This window comes from Grus americana, chromosome 3 (genome assembly GCF_028858705.1).
Source record: "Grus americana isolate bGruAme1 chromosome 3, bGruAme1.mat, whole genome shotgun sequence".
NCBI lineage: Eukaryota > Metazoa > Chordata > Aves > Gruiformes > Gruidae > Grus > Grus americana.
In genome coordinates this window covers 8,973,193-8,987,695 of record NC_072854.1, presented here as the reverse complement: position 1 = coordinate 8,987,695, position 14,503 = coordinate 8,973,193, and the positions used below count along the sequence as shown (strand labels likewise).

Sequence of the window (14,503 nt, the reverse complement as noted above, 5' to 3'; positions counted from 1 at the left end):
GCTGAGGCCGCTATAATGCTGACCCAGCCATAGGTAGATGATTCATAATGAAATTGTATCTGCATATGGAAAGGTGTCATAGCTATCAGTAAATCTTGAAGGTAAAACAATTTAAGATCCTGCACTTCAAGAAATGAGGACTTCCACCCTGAAATAAGAAAATTGTTATTAACTGTAGGACTGACTAAAGTGGAACAGAAAAATATATTTTAAATCCCATCCATCCACCACCAAAAATTCCATAGTTGTCTGTTATTTAGAAGTTGGAGCTCTACTGTCCCAAAACAAGCTCTATGTAAGGAACAGATAACTCCCAGATAGCCAAAATAACATGATGGAGAAGAATCCACTGTATTCCCTGATGTTGGTTTTATTTCTCTGTTACTCACTAGAGAACTCATTCTTGATCAAGTTGTAAGTAGTGGTGGGTTTTTCCAAACATGACCACTAAAAAGTTCTAAAATCTGGTGCTTTTCATAGAATCATAGAATCACAGAATCACAGAATGGTTTGGGTTGGAAGGGACCTCAAAGCCCATCTAGTTCCAACCCCCCTGCCATGGGCAGGGACACCCTCCACTAGACCAGGCTGCCCAAAGCCCCATCCAACCTGGCCTTGAACACTTCCAGGGAGGGGGCATCCACAGCTTCTCTGGGCAACCTGTTCCAGTGCCTCACCACCCTCACAGTAAAGAATTTCTTCCTAATAGCTCATCTAAATCTACCCACTTTTAGTTTAAAGCCATTACTCCATGCCTTATCACTCCATGCCCTTGTAAACAGTCCCTCCCCAGATTTCCTGTAGGCCCCTTTAGGTACTGGAAGGCTGCTATAAGGTCTCTCCGAAGCCTTCTCTTCTCCAGGCTGAACAACCCCAACTCTCTCAGCCTGTCCTCATAGGAGAGGTGCTCCAGCCCTCTGATCAACTTTGTGTCCCTCCTCTGGACTCGCTTCAACAGCTCCGTGTCTGTCTTGTGCTGGGGACGCCAGAGCTGGATGCAGTATTTCAGGTGGGATCTCACGAGAGTGGAGTAGAGGGGTAGAATCACCTCCCTTGACCTTCTTTCAACTTGTCGCTATTAGGAGCACAGAGAAAATCTAGCAAACTGGCTAGAGACAAGAATATTTTCTTCAAGAGACATGACCTGATCCAGACAGAATGCAAGTGCCTTGTAGGGACACCTGCAGTAGGATTTCATCTGTTAGATAAGACTCAGGAAGCAGTTTGGACATGTTAGCTCTACCCAATCTAATACACCACAGCAGGGCAGTGGGCTGACTCAGCCTTATCAGATGAAGTCCCCATGCACATAGATGTAAACCTTTCCTAAGCAGCTCACTGCTCAAAATTTTTGTTCCAGATCTGTGCAGTCACTAAACTTAAAATCTCCAGTTATAGGTAGCTCATACTGTGCCTACAAAAGTTAAACAATTCCTCCATTTTTTAATTTTCAGAGAATGCTGGAATTTGAGAAACAAAACACAGCCTAAGAGAAGCCACTACGGCCCAGGTGAGTATTCCAAGTTTCATCATTACTTGTGGCAATTAGAAAATGCCAAATCCTAGCTCAACAGTCATAAAATATTCACTTTTCAAAAAATTAACACAGAATTATGGCATGATGTGACATCTGTAGGGTTTTAAATTCCAGGCCTTTAATAGCAAAGAATTTATTATTTGTTCTAGAGAAAAAAAATAGTATTAAACTAAATCTACACTAGCAAATTGATCAGTGGTATGGAGCATTCCTGGAATTTAATCATACAGATAGTTAAATTGCTAGAACAGTCCCTGGGACAGTTGTGGCTTGTGCCAGCTAGTCAAACCCTAACAAATTCGCAGATGTGGTCTGGCAGTTAGCTGAGTTTGGGCACCAGTTCCAACAGATAAGGTGGATGTCACCACCCTGTTTTGGAGGCTAAGAGGATGTAATGACACAAACGTTGCTGAAGCAAGCCAGCTGGCCATCCAGGGAGAAAACAGTCCTACATGCACTTGCTGTAATAGAAGCAGCTTTGGCTAGAGTTTCCCAGTGATCTAGCTGCTAAAGAGGGAGGCAACTCAAAACCTGCCAGTGCATAGGATGATGTTTGAAACTTATTCTTTTTTTTATCCTTGCTTAAAAACAAAAAACCGTGAGGCATCCAGCCAAGGAGCAGGAAAATCTTTTTCACCATAGCACAAAAATAGTGAATAAAAAACAACAAAGAGTTGATGAGTTTGTCAATAGTCCATTACCTGGGAAAATTTTGTCTGATTCAGCAGATATTTACCACAAATTTCCTGTGCATCTTTCTCCTCTGCTCTCAAGCTTCTTACCAGTTTTATCTCCTTTCCTAACTTCCTAACCATTTTCTACTGCTGGACTCTCATTCTGTTTCCGCAGCACCCTCCAATCTTCTTCCTAGTGGAAGTAAAAGACAAAGTGATATTAGGGTATGATGGGAAGCAGAGGAAGAGGCAGCAAGAACTGAATAAGAGGGATGGGGATTGGGACAGAAAGCAGAAGGGGGAAAAAATATCTTTTGACGAGTCTTAGTTTTAAGGGGGTGCTGGAAAGTGAGAAGTGAAGGGATTTTGCAGATGTGGTCAGGAACACTTGATCTTATACATACGGACAAGGAACCAGGAGGAAACTGAATGAATGGAAGACAAAAGAGTAGTAGACAAGTGTAAGACCCCTGGCAGAAATTTTGTGTGTTCAGCCAGAAGGATTTATATGGAGCCTTGTAGGTTTTCTTGAGATCTACCAACAGACTTTACAGTCCTGAGAGGTTACATGTAAATTACTTGCTATCCAGTGATGTAGTGCCTCTACAGTTTCCTCCAACTGTGAAGTAAATACTGCAATGGAAAATGTTGGTCAGAATGAAGTAACCACCTGTCATGGTTTAACCCCAGCTGGTAACTGAGCACCATGTAACCGCTCACTCACCCCGCTTTCCCCCAAGGGGAAGGGGAGGAGAATGGACAAAAAACCGCAAAAAACTCATGGGTTGAGATAAAGACAGTTTAATAGGATAACAAAGGAAGAGAATAATAATAATCGTAATTAATAGGAGTAGGAGTAGGAGTAGTAATAGTAATAAATATAAACCAAGTGATGCATAAATGCAATTGCTCACCACATGCAGAAGGGAAAAAAAAAAACAATGTCCAGTCTGTTTCCAAGCAGCGATCCCACCTCCCGGCTGGCTTCCCCACTTCTATATGAAGCATGATGTTATATGGTAGGGAACATCCCTTTGGCCAGTCTGGGTCAGCTGTCCTGGCTGTGCTCTCCCAGCCTCTTGGGCACCTGGCAGGGCGAGAGAAGCTGAAAAGTCCTTGACTTAGTGTAAGCACTACAACTACCCAGCAACAAGTAAAAACATTAGCGTGTTATCAACATTATTCTCATCCTAAATCTAAAATGCAGCACTACACCAGCTATTAGGGAGAAAATTAACTCTATCTCAGCCGAAACCAAGACACCACCATTGGTCTTTTTCCTGCTCCTAAAGTTAGTACATCCCTATTTGTAGCATCTGCAATGCCTTGATACAATCCAGCAAAATGAAAGCAACGTAAGAAGGGGAAATAAATCTACAATACCTGCTGTGAGTTACTGGAGTGGAAGGAAAACCCTCTTCATCTGCATTCCTCCTGAAGTGTGTGCATCTTCTCATTCGTGTAACAGATGACTCTGAACTGTGCTCTCACCTCACCAGAAGCACAGGCTGCTTCAGGCAGCAGGAAATGATTTTTGCAGCCCTCACTAAGTATTGGCAGATCCTTTGTCAAACACCATAGGAAAAAAATGCCATTACTGTAAAGGACACGCATACAACAATTACCTTTAAAATAGCCATTTCCCTCTCTTCTTTCTTTTGTTTTAATTCCTAAAATTGAAAATCACAGACACTTCAGGGAGATCCTGTTTCAGTTTGTTGTGACTAGATTTGTCCATATCTGAGGGTGAAATGCAGAGCTGGAAATGCGCAAAGTGGATAACATTTCCCTCACTATGAAACACCAAGCCCCATCTCCATTCAAAGATGCTTTCCTGCAGAAGAGGGACACCCAGAACATTGACACCCTTTGCTAAATAAGTAACTGGTAATTGACCAAAATTAAAGTAAAATATTCTGCAGAAACTCAGAATTTAAAAATAGAAACAAAAGAAATATTCAATATGCAAAGAGATATTTGTGGAGGAGTGTCAGCAAGTCTGTGAAGTCCACTTCAGACTTCATTATTCAGGAGAAAAAGTTATGTTTAAAACTAGGTCTATAAGTAACAGAATAAAGTTTGGGGATTTTTTTTTTTTTCCTTCATTGAAAGTACTTCATTTACAGAAATGAAAACTATGACCTTGATGTAACTGGCCTCTAAATAAATTATAATGGGAGTAAAATTCTCAAATGTTCTTAAAAGATTTAGGTATCTATTTGCTATTGACTCTTAAACCACATGTAAGTTCTTTTGAAACTTCTAGCCAGGATAATCGACAAATGTAATGACTAAAACCAGTATCTGCCCAATTTTAGGACTACTGTGAAACGAGTGAAACTCATTAGGCAAATAGGGATTTTTCAAACTGCTAAGTAATATACCCTCTGGCAACACATTCATTAAGAAAGTGGTAGGGGAGGACAGACAGTATGTGTAATGAGTAATAAGTGACTATTCATTATTCTAAATACATAAAGTTTTATTTATTCTTCAAGTTACAAAAATAAATATCTATACTTTTTGGAACATTTCTCGCCCTACCCATCTCTCCCCAAGTGTGCAAGGTGCTTTACAAACAAATTTTTCCATACCATTTAAAGCAGTGTCATGTGGAGACATTCATGTGAACTGTGAACAAAACAGCAGCAGTTTTGCTGTGCTAGTGCAGGGTTAATTAGTGCATGCAGAGCACCGTGCCAATGCCATTAACATCTTTGTACTGCTCCGGTGCTGGAAGTAGAATATTCAGACCTAACTTGGGTTCTCCACACAAAACTGCACTCCTTTAGCACGTATTCAGCCCAAAGAAAGCAATCAGAGTTGAATAAACAGACATATCATGCATAAGACGTATTATCTGCTGCTTCCATTCTATTCGCTTGCCATAGCGCAATCCTGCACCCAGTTTCACAGAGAAGGTCTAGGGGAGAAAAAAAATTTAAAAAAAATTAAAAAAAAAATAATCAAAGGCTGGAAAGTGAGATTACTGAAGCAAGCCTGAAACTATTTTACTTGCTTAATACAAAGCAGAGAGTGCTAAGGTAGACATGGTAAGTTTTAGACTATGTAAACAGATGGTTCAAAGAAGAAATTAATCGGCTGATTTCTATGTCCACTAGAAATAGCACAAGAATTAGTTGATTTAAATAGCAGCAAGGGGCATAAGATATTAGGAAGAACTCTCTAACTGAAAGAATAGTTACATATTTTGATTATTGAAGGCAGCCCTCAACTCACTATCACTGGAACAAACTAGATGATAAACATCCATCAGGGCTGATTAAAGAGCAGATGGCTTGGTACTGGGCTGAAATAGTCTAACAAGACAATATGCATACCTTCTCATATTGAACTGAACTCTTTTGAAGAGGAGGAGTGAAGCACTGACTTCCCTGAATCAACAGAAAAATTGCTGGCTCCAAACCCTGACGAGTTTAACATAAATAATTGCATAAAAGGTTCTGTGTAGTGTGCTCTTCTGTAGTTGCCATAGGTAGGAAAATGCCATTGCTACTTATTAATAGACCCCCTTTTCAAGCACTTACATAAGGTTTTCTTCTGTGAAACAACTGGAAAACCTCAAAGAGCTTTCATGGGATGTTGTTCCATAGGTCTTGGATTCTAGAAACCACTGATGATCTGTGTTTGACATTTATAAAAGGGAGAGAGCTTGCAAGCAAGATAGAGACGAACAGCTGAGTTTTAGCATGTCAACAACAATCTTTTTTTTCCTTTTTGATTAGCTAGCATTATTTTTCTTCCATATCACCAGCATGCTTATAACAATCAATCCCTGTCTTGCATATAGCAGAAATTTGGAAAGAACATACATCCTAAAGCCTCCAAATATGCTGTCTACATTGCTCTTGCCAAATGCATGCATGTGCGTGAGAAGGCTTTTGGTTTTGCATGTATTGACAGATTAGTATATTGCTGGTGGCTCGTTTATTTACCCATTTGGCTATTTTTATATGCAGCCATTTGTACTGTGATTTCATGAATAATGCTGTGATTTAAGGACCCAATCCTCAGGAGAATTAAGAGCTAACATCTACTGACTCCATGTCCACAATCATCAGGGCGATAAGGACTTAATGCAGCAGAATAACTAGTCAGAAGCAGTTTCCATTCCATCTGACCATAGATGAAAAATATACAAAGATTTTGTTTCTCTCTTTTAGATAGTACATGTAATCTAAGAACAATATCATGATAGCTTCAGAAGAAGTAGTACCATCTCCTAAGTATTTGGTTAGTTTCAGAGGGATGCTAAACTGTGGAAAGTACAACTCAGCAAGAATACAGGTATCCCAAATGATCACTGAAATAGTCAGGCTTCATTAATATAAATGTAGCATCAATGTATAAATGCTTTCTTATCCAAACAGGCAAAAGCATAAGCAAAACATCGCATGTTTTTTACTAAGTCTTAAACTTCACGTTAACAAAATCTGACTTGTCAGCACTTGAATCTGCATTCCAATACTTAATGACACACCAGGTTTAATTTCCTTCTGTAAGTACATTTCCGAGAAGCAAGTTGCTGAAACTATGATGAAAGGCCACCTTCATGCACATTTAACATACCTGAGCTGAAATCAGCTCAGCCAGAGCTGAAAATTGGATCTTAACATCAAATTTGGAGTTAAGAACTGAAAAGCTTACCTTTTGTCATTAATAATTCTACTTCTTTGTTTCTTACTTTTTTAATGTGTTCCTATTTCGTTCCCTACTCTAACATAGCGTGTTTCACTTTCTCTTCCCTTTGTCTCATTTTTCCCCATATCCCTTTCCTCTATATTTTGTTTTCATTCCTTTATTCCTTCTTCATTACCTTAGTCCTTCTCATTTCAAAAGCATACTCCATTTTACACTTATTCCATTATGTAAACCAACCAATAAGCAGGAGACCAGGCTAGAAGTACAACATGGAAATCCCTGATAAGGCAGGCTAGAATGAACATTTGTATTACATTAATGTCTTTTGTATTATAATAAGAAAAATATCTTATTATGTTACTGAGTACAATGCACAGTATTTTGCTAATATACTACACTGGTCACTAACCCGATGTGAAGGTCATATATATTTCATCTATTAGCTTTTATTATTGCTTTCTGTATTATATTGATAACCTAGCTTCTGAACCAACCTTTTACTTCCTTATTCAGTTTATATTGTAATGGAGGACTTTTCGGGGGGGGGGGGGGGAAGAAAAGAAAAGAAAAGAAAAGAAAAGAAAAGAAAAGAAAAGAAAAGAAAAGAAAAGAAAAGAAAAGAAAAGAAAAGAAAAGAAAAGAAAAGAAAAGAAAAGAAAAGAAAAGAAAAGAAAAGAAAAGAAAAGAAAAGAAAAGAAAAGAAAAGAAAAGAAAAGAAAAGAAAAGAAAAGAAAAGAAAAGAGAAAGACGAATTAATGCCAATGAGAGGGGGTTTTTCCCTGTGTCTATGCAGTCTGATTTATTGCAAAGTATTTTCCATTTCATATCCTATTGTTTCTTCAGGTATTGAAATTTGCTGTATCATTTTTCAAGGGTTTTAAAATTGCATTTGCAAATTAAAAAAATAGAACCAATAACAATGAATTTCAGCTGTACACCTGTCAAAGAGACACTGTGTGTTCCAGGACAGTCAGGAATAATAACACTCTAGGAACGTATGATCATCTTTAATTTGGAAAGCTGTCTGAAATTAAACACATTAAAGACAGAATTCTGACCTAGTTTTATCATGTTGAAGTGATTCAATGTTCAATGCTTTCCTTTATAATATCAACCTTTCTGGATATTTTCCACTACGAAAACAATTTCCATGCAAGAAAAATTTTGAGTTTAAGCAATGGTTATAGAGCCTGACAGAAACAATTACCTTTAGTGAAATTATAATTTATTTGCTATTGGTCTAATCCTGTCCGATGTTTTGCAATAAAGGATGTCTACCTCTTCTCAAAAAGCATACATAGATTGCTTCCAAAGAATAAACTTTTATGTACAATCATCATTACCAATGCTATGAGAAATTAATTATTGCTGTTGTAGTATAGAAAACATTTTTCAAAGCTTAACTTTTCTCCTTTACTTCCAAAATGCTTTAGGTCTTGTAGTAATGCTCCTTTTCAAGCCCTTGCTTTTACTTGAGTAATAAAGAGAGGTGTTGAACTAATTGGTTTTTTGTACGCTGAATTACTTTGGACCCACAAAAGTTCTGAAAGCACTAGCATATGACACCTAAGTTCTTTCATAAATATATTTTATGCATATACAACACCAGATGTAGGACCACCAAGTTTAGAGAACGAGGTATCCAACTTATTCTCAAAGCCATGCAAGCAAGTAATATGCATTTTCAAGGCTAGTATAATTAAAGTTGTAAAAAAATAAGATAATATATAACCTGTGTTCAACAAAGATCCAGCCAGGCTAGGTCACCTACACTGCTTTGTCTAGGTAACCTAAACAAAGAAGAGTCATTAGCTTTCATCCATTTGGAGTTCAGTAAAATACTGATGTCATATGTAAATGTGAGAAGTACAGTAAATACAATGTCATATGAAGAAGCATTAATGATGGTTAGGAAACTGGGTATTAATACTGCAACTGTGAGGTGAGTAAAGAATTGACTAGTAGAGAAGTATTAAAAGGGAAAAATCTAGTCTGACGAGAGGTAACAAATGGCTGGCCTTGGACCAATCTTGTTAATTTTTTGTGTAAATAACCTTGGATTAAAAAAAAAGAAAAAAGTATTTTTAAGATGAAAAGCTAAAAGGCATTGTCAATACTGAAGAGGATTAGGGTATTTCACAAAAAGAACTGCACGGCCCTGAGGATGGGAGTAAGCATAATTAAATTAAATTAAATTTATAATAAAAAAGAGGAAGGTCATTGGGGACTATGAACAAGAATTTCTGCTATTGACTAGGAACTCGTCAGTTAGAAGTGACTGGGAAGAGAGAGACACAGGTGTACAAGCTGATCACAGAATGACTATAAGCTAGCAAGGGATGGCAAGCGTGGAAAAACTGAAATGCTGTCCTGCAATCCATCAGTCAAAGTGTTCCCAGCTGAGATAGAAAAGCATTAATTTCACCATACCAAGCCCTGATGAGACTTAATTTGTAATAGTGTGTACAGTTCTGGTCATTTATTTTCAAGGAAGATATGAAATTAGAGTAGGCATAGAGAAGGATCACAGGGATAATGAAGAGAATGGAGAGCTTATCAGACAAGATAACCCAAAGGGTTGTGACTGGTGCCTACATAAAGCAGGGTACAGATAGGGGAGAGCAAAGAGTTATTTAAACTCAAGGAGAGTGCTTACATGGTAATAAAGGGTCAAAAACTGTCTGTTAATGCAGTAAGATACAAAACAAGGGAGATTTTGAAATCATCTTCCAGGTAAAGTGCTGGGGATAAAAAGTCTAACTACTCTTAATATACTGTTTGAAACATTTATGAAAGTAAATATATGACACCGTGTCCATAATGTCAAGGGGTTGCATCTGAAGACAAAGAAACCATTTCCAATTCTGTACGTACAGAATTCCAAGCTTTAGCCCTTTCCAAGGTTTCCAATACTGCCTGTGAAGACATGAGAATTTCAAGAATAAGGTATTGGATATGATTTGTTAAGCTTACAAATATAAGACAGAAGAGAGAGAATTGGGATGAAAAGTGCAGGTCCCCTTCTAAACAATGCTTAGGCTGTCTAAATTGTTCAAATTGTCTAAGGTGAACTGTCAGTATGGACAATGGTCTCTGAGGATTTATGGCAGCCTTCGAGAGGTTCCCTGTCTTGCAGAATTATGGTAACTACACTCCTCCAGACCTCAGGGCAACCCACAGAAGTCTTTCAGATTTCAGAAAGCTTTGAATCAGGCTGTACATGTATCTATCTATAAATATATTTATTTAAAATCAGAAAAATTAATTCAGTCAAAGTTTAAGTTCATGAAAGAGAGAGAGAGATCATAACTTTGTGCACGGCCTTAATTATATTTTAACTCAAGCAAATTAAAGCCAAGTATTCCAGCATGTCATTCATGGAGAAAATCTTATTCACAAGGCTGCTCTATTCATGATGGAGTCTTGCACATATTCAAATTCATCATAATTTTCTTAGTCTGAGGTTCTTATTTTTATGGAATGAATTCATAATTAACATTTCAGCAGAGGGGCACCAGTTGGCACACTAAAAAAGTATTACAACTAAACAGGATTTAAGAATAAATGAAGATTTTAAGTGGAAGTAGCTCTTTATCCCCTCCAAAATAATGTTCAATCTATCACAAAGTTACATTGCATAGACATATTTAAACTCCCAACACACGCACGCTCACACACACACATTAAAAAAAAAAAAGTGAAATAGGCTTTTGGGTGTTAGAAGCACTTGTGACGTAGTAAATGAAGAAATAAGTACAAAAATGTTTGGTAAATACAAGTAATGGTTAGTTATGTTGTGTTTGGATCTGAATGCTTGAATTTCACACTGGCGTGGGCAAACAAGATTAACCTGCCTCCAGTGGTCTTTTCCAGTGTCAGTTATTCTCTGGTTCTAGAGCCCCAGAGCCCCTTTGTTTCAAAAATAAATTATTATTGCCCATTCATCTCAGCTGAGTACGTGTTTTAGACTAGAGATATGTTAGCTTCTCTCCTAGCTAAATTTTAGTCACAATCATTCATAAATATTACAGTGCAAAACACTGCCTGGATACTAGCTTATCACTGTTGGAGGCTGAAGGATTATTATAATCTTCTACCAGACCATTGCCAGGAAGGTCAAGTAGCTAAACAGTTATCTGCCCTCACCGTTAGAAAAGGCTTGACCACAACAGACAGTATAAACTGTCAAAGGGAGTTTTCTAACAGTCTTCAGTAAAAGTGAAGCTAGACCGTAACGCTAGAATGAAGACATTACAATTAAAACAATAGTGTCTCCCTCAGCATTCTCCTCTCGGGTCTCTCATCCAAAATTCAGTCACATCTCTCAAAGTGTTTTTAACACAGTTGTAGAGATCATGGGGGAAAAAAAAATCAAAATTTAAAAAAAAAAAAATCTTAAAATGCCTGATTAGAAAGGGGAGAGGAAAGGAAGTTGAGCAAAAAATATATGGTTTTTGAAATAAGGAACCTTGCTTAAGTGTGTGAAATGCCTGTAAAATCATTTCAGGCCCTAATCAGAATTAAAACACTATTCTCATATTATCTATGCCTATTTAAATGGAGACCCACCTATAATAACATAGTATATTAATACTCTTCTAAGTGTTGAAAGTAATGATTTGGCAAAATTAAAAAGCCAGAAGATATAAAAAAAGGCTTAGGACTGCCAGATTTATGACAGTGTTATTACCGCTGGCAGATCACTTTTCTTCTTATACTGCAGCGTGTACCAAGTGGAGCTGAAGCATCCCTACAGAAGTCTTTGCCTGGGTGTTGCACAGATATTAGCAAATGACAGTAATTTATCAGGAAATATCCCAGGTCTCTGCTGAATCAGGGCTCTGTCATACTGCGGGACCTTCGTATCACTGTTGCTCACCTGGTGAATTATAAGGTCTAAATTCTGGTCATCTGGGGTCTGCAAAGAAGTCATTGACAGTCTTGTGCCTATCTTTAGCATCTAGGTCAAACTGCAACTGCGATAATTACACTATGAAGTATATCTTGTTATTGCCTATTACTAAAATTTTCTATGTTTGCTAACAGCCATTTTGTGTTCAGTTCAGCATTTGTGTCTATTCTTTTTCTCTCAGTCAAATATAGGGTTTATCCTAAAAAAAGTATTAATTTATTTGCTGGGTATGAGACGATATAAATGCATTATTGGTGAATTTTATCTGGATTTAATTTAAGTGCTTGCATTGTTCACTATGATACTATTGCAATGCCTCACAACACTCAGGCAGGCTCTTGCGGTTTTGTTTTCACAACTATGCAAGCTTAGTCTTGTAACTCTGCCTGTAGACAGGCAAATACTAAAAAGAAGAAATAAAATGACTCGACAGTGGCAAACTCAGTGGCCTAGGTCTCAATTCTGATCTGCTGTAAGTGGAATATCCTCCATAAGAACACATCGATGCATGATGAGATATGTCCTGGACGTGCGTGAGCCTATTTACATCAGCAGAGTGATGCACGGCTTCTTGTAATGCAAGCCCAATGTACATCTCAACAAAACAGCTTTTGCCTCTCTCTGCAATGTGGATTCAGGAGCACTTCTGAACACCCAAATCCGTGCGTATACCCCCGCTGCGTCACTGCCAGGGTGAAACGCAGTACGAAGCACAAGTCACAGAAGGGAAACTTTAGTGCATCCAATAGACAGCAACCTTCACATGCTCTGGTCGGGTGTTAGTTTGAACGACGAGTGTGAATTTACCTTTCCCTCAGAGTCAGCCCATGAATCTGTCTGTCTCCCCAACAGCTATACCCATTTTTCCCTTCTTTATGTCGGAAAGGCACTGACATAATTTACAGTTGCAGTCATACACATATCCAGTTAGACAGGTGGTACTAATTAAATATCAGACATCACAGTTATCCATTTAACAACAAATACAATTACGCTCTATCCGCGGGTGCGCAGAAGCAGGAATCTCTTGAAACTTGGTCGAGGCGTGCGTGTTTTAAAGGAAACAGCAAATAACTTATCAGAGGCTCTTCCTCTCTAGAGCAGTCCTCAGTGAGATTCAAAAATTGAATAAATGAGATCTTGCTCACCAGGTGGGTTTTGCAGGCTGTGATGTTGGTTCTTATAGTTCTAAAAAGGAAGTGATAAGCCTTCTGCATTGAATGTGAGTGCTCTACAGACAGGAGGATAGACGACTGAAAAGAGAAATCCCCACAGTGAGGGATTTGTGAGATTTGGCAGAAAATCTGCATCACAATACTGTGCTATTTCCCACAGGGAAGGAGCCCAGAGAATTTCTCAAGAGAAAGGCACTATTCCACCATCGCCACTTTACAAGTGACAGACAGGAGACAAATCGGGTACGGGCACAGAGAGGTATCTTCTTCATTGTGTTCCTCGACACAGGAAAATCTGAAAGGTCTAAGACACCAATTTCAGCCCCGTTGCACTTAAGGTTTATATGCAGAATAAAACTGCAACTTGGGGGTATCTTGGAAAAATCCACAGGGTGAACGGAGCTCACTTATTTTCAGAGCTTTCTAGCAGCTTGCCAGACTTGCAAGCTTAGCACAAGTCCATAGAAGCAAAAAATAAAGCCGTGACAAAAGGCTATATTTTGGGACTTACAAGTGGAAGCCGAGATATTTTAACTATTCAATTAACTGGGGCTGTAGGATTTGCTTTGTGAGCATTTTATTTCTTAATCTACACTGCCCTTCTCTCACCTCTGAATAACTTTTTACTCTCCCTTTTATCTGTGACTGACTTAAAAAAGGAAGCAGAAGACTGTGTGAGCTGCAGGACCACCTCTGTTGCCACTGAAAGGCATTACGTGTGGTGAGAGCATTAGAGATTCAGAAGTAAATTGCGAAGTTGGTTTGGAGCACAGTGAAGCATTTAGTTGCAACTCAGTTGGGTGGAAAAAAGAAGTCACACTCCGAAAGAGACAGAGAGCTTTCTCTGCTTGAAATTATTGAATAATTTATTTGAAACACAAATCAGTCTATTAGAATGAAGGTGATGGTCTTCAGACAGAGGTCACGCAGAAAAGTACAGGGCCAATAACTGCCTTTTTTTCTCTTTCATTGGCTATCAAAATACTTTATTCTTTTAAAAGAGAAGCCAGTCACAATCAATCATTTTTATATCACCTTCATTGTAGATTATTTCTACTCAGTATAACCGGATTTGAAAAGTGCTATCGCATAGAAGCTACAAGTCATGCAAAATGTCTTAAATAATGAAGCCCAAATGAGGATGTATCATGTAAGTTCATTGAAAACTCCATTCCCTTCAAATATTTTTCGAAAAGCAAGTTTTTATAGTATGCACTCTGCTTTACTACACAAACAGCTGCCTGACAGAGCCCAGAGCAATGCAGCCACCGTGGAGCAGGTAAGGCGCAGCTATAAAGTAAATGATTAGCTTTCAAACACTCAGCGCAGGCCATTTTCAAAGGCAGCTTTTGTCGGGACCCATTAACCCCCCAAACAGGAGCTAAACACATGGTATAGCCAAGCACTCCTGAAGGGAAACAGCTCTCCCCATTCCTATGTCGTTGAAGAAATGCTCTCAGGCTGTCCCTCCTCCTCCTCTCATGCTCCTCATGTTCTTCTCTAGTACTTTTAACCAGCGGATCTGCTCTTCATCCTGAGCAAC

At 38.4% G+C, this 14,503-nt stretch overlaps 1 long non-coding RNA gene across 1 annotated transcript in view; it reads right to left on the bottom strand.

The window, feature by feature from the left end:
• Positions 1 to 3,140: 3,140 nt before the first annotated feature.
• LOC129204907 (uncharacterized) overlaps positions 3,141 to 14,503 on the bottom strand; it is a 171,549-nt gene continuing 160,186 nt past the window's right edge. Inside the window, exons 3-4 of the long non-coding RNA XR_008576530.1 lie at positions 3,595 to 3,774; positions 3,141 to 3,316 (exon numbers count right to left, since the gene is read on the bottom strand). This is a non-coding gene — a long non-coding RNA (uncharacterized LOC129204907). The remainder of the gene's footprint in view (positions 3,317 to 3,594; positions 3,775 to 14,503) is intronic.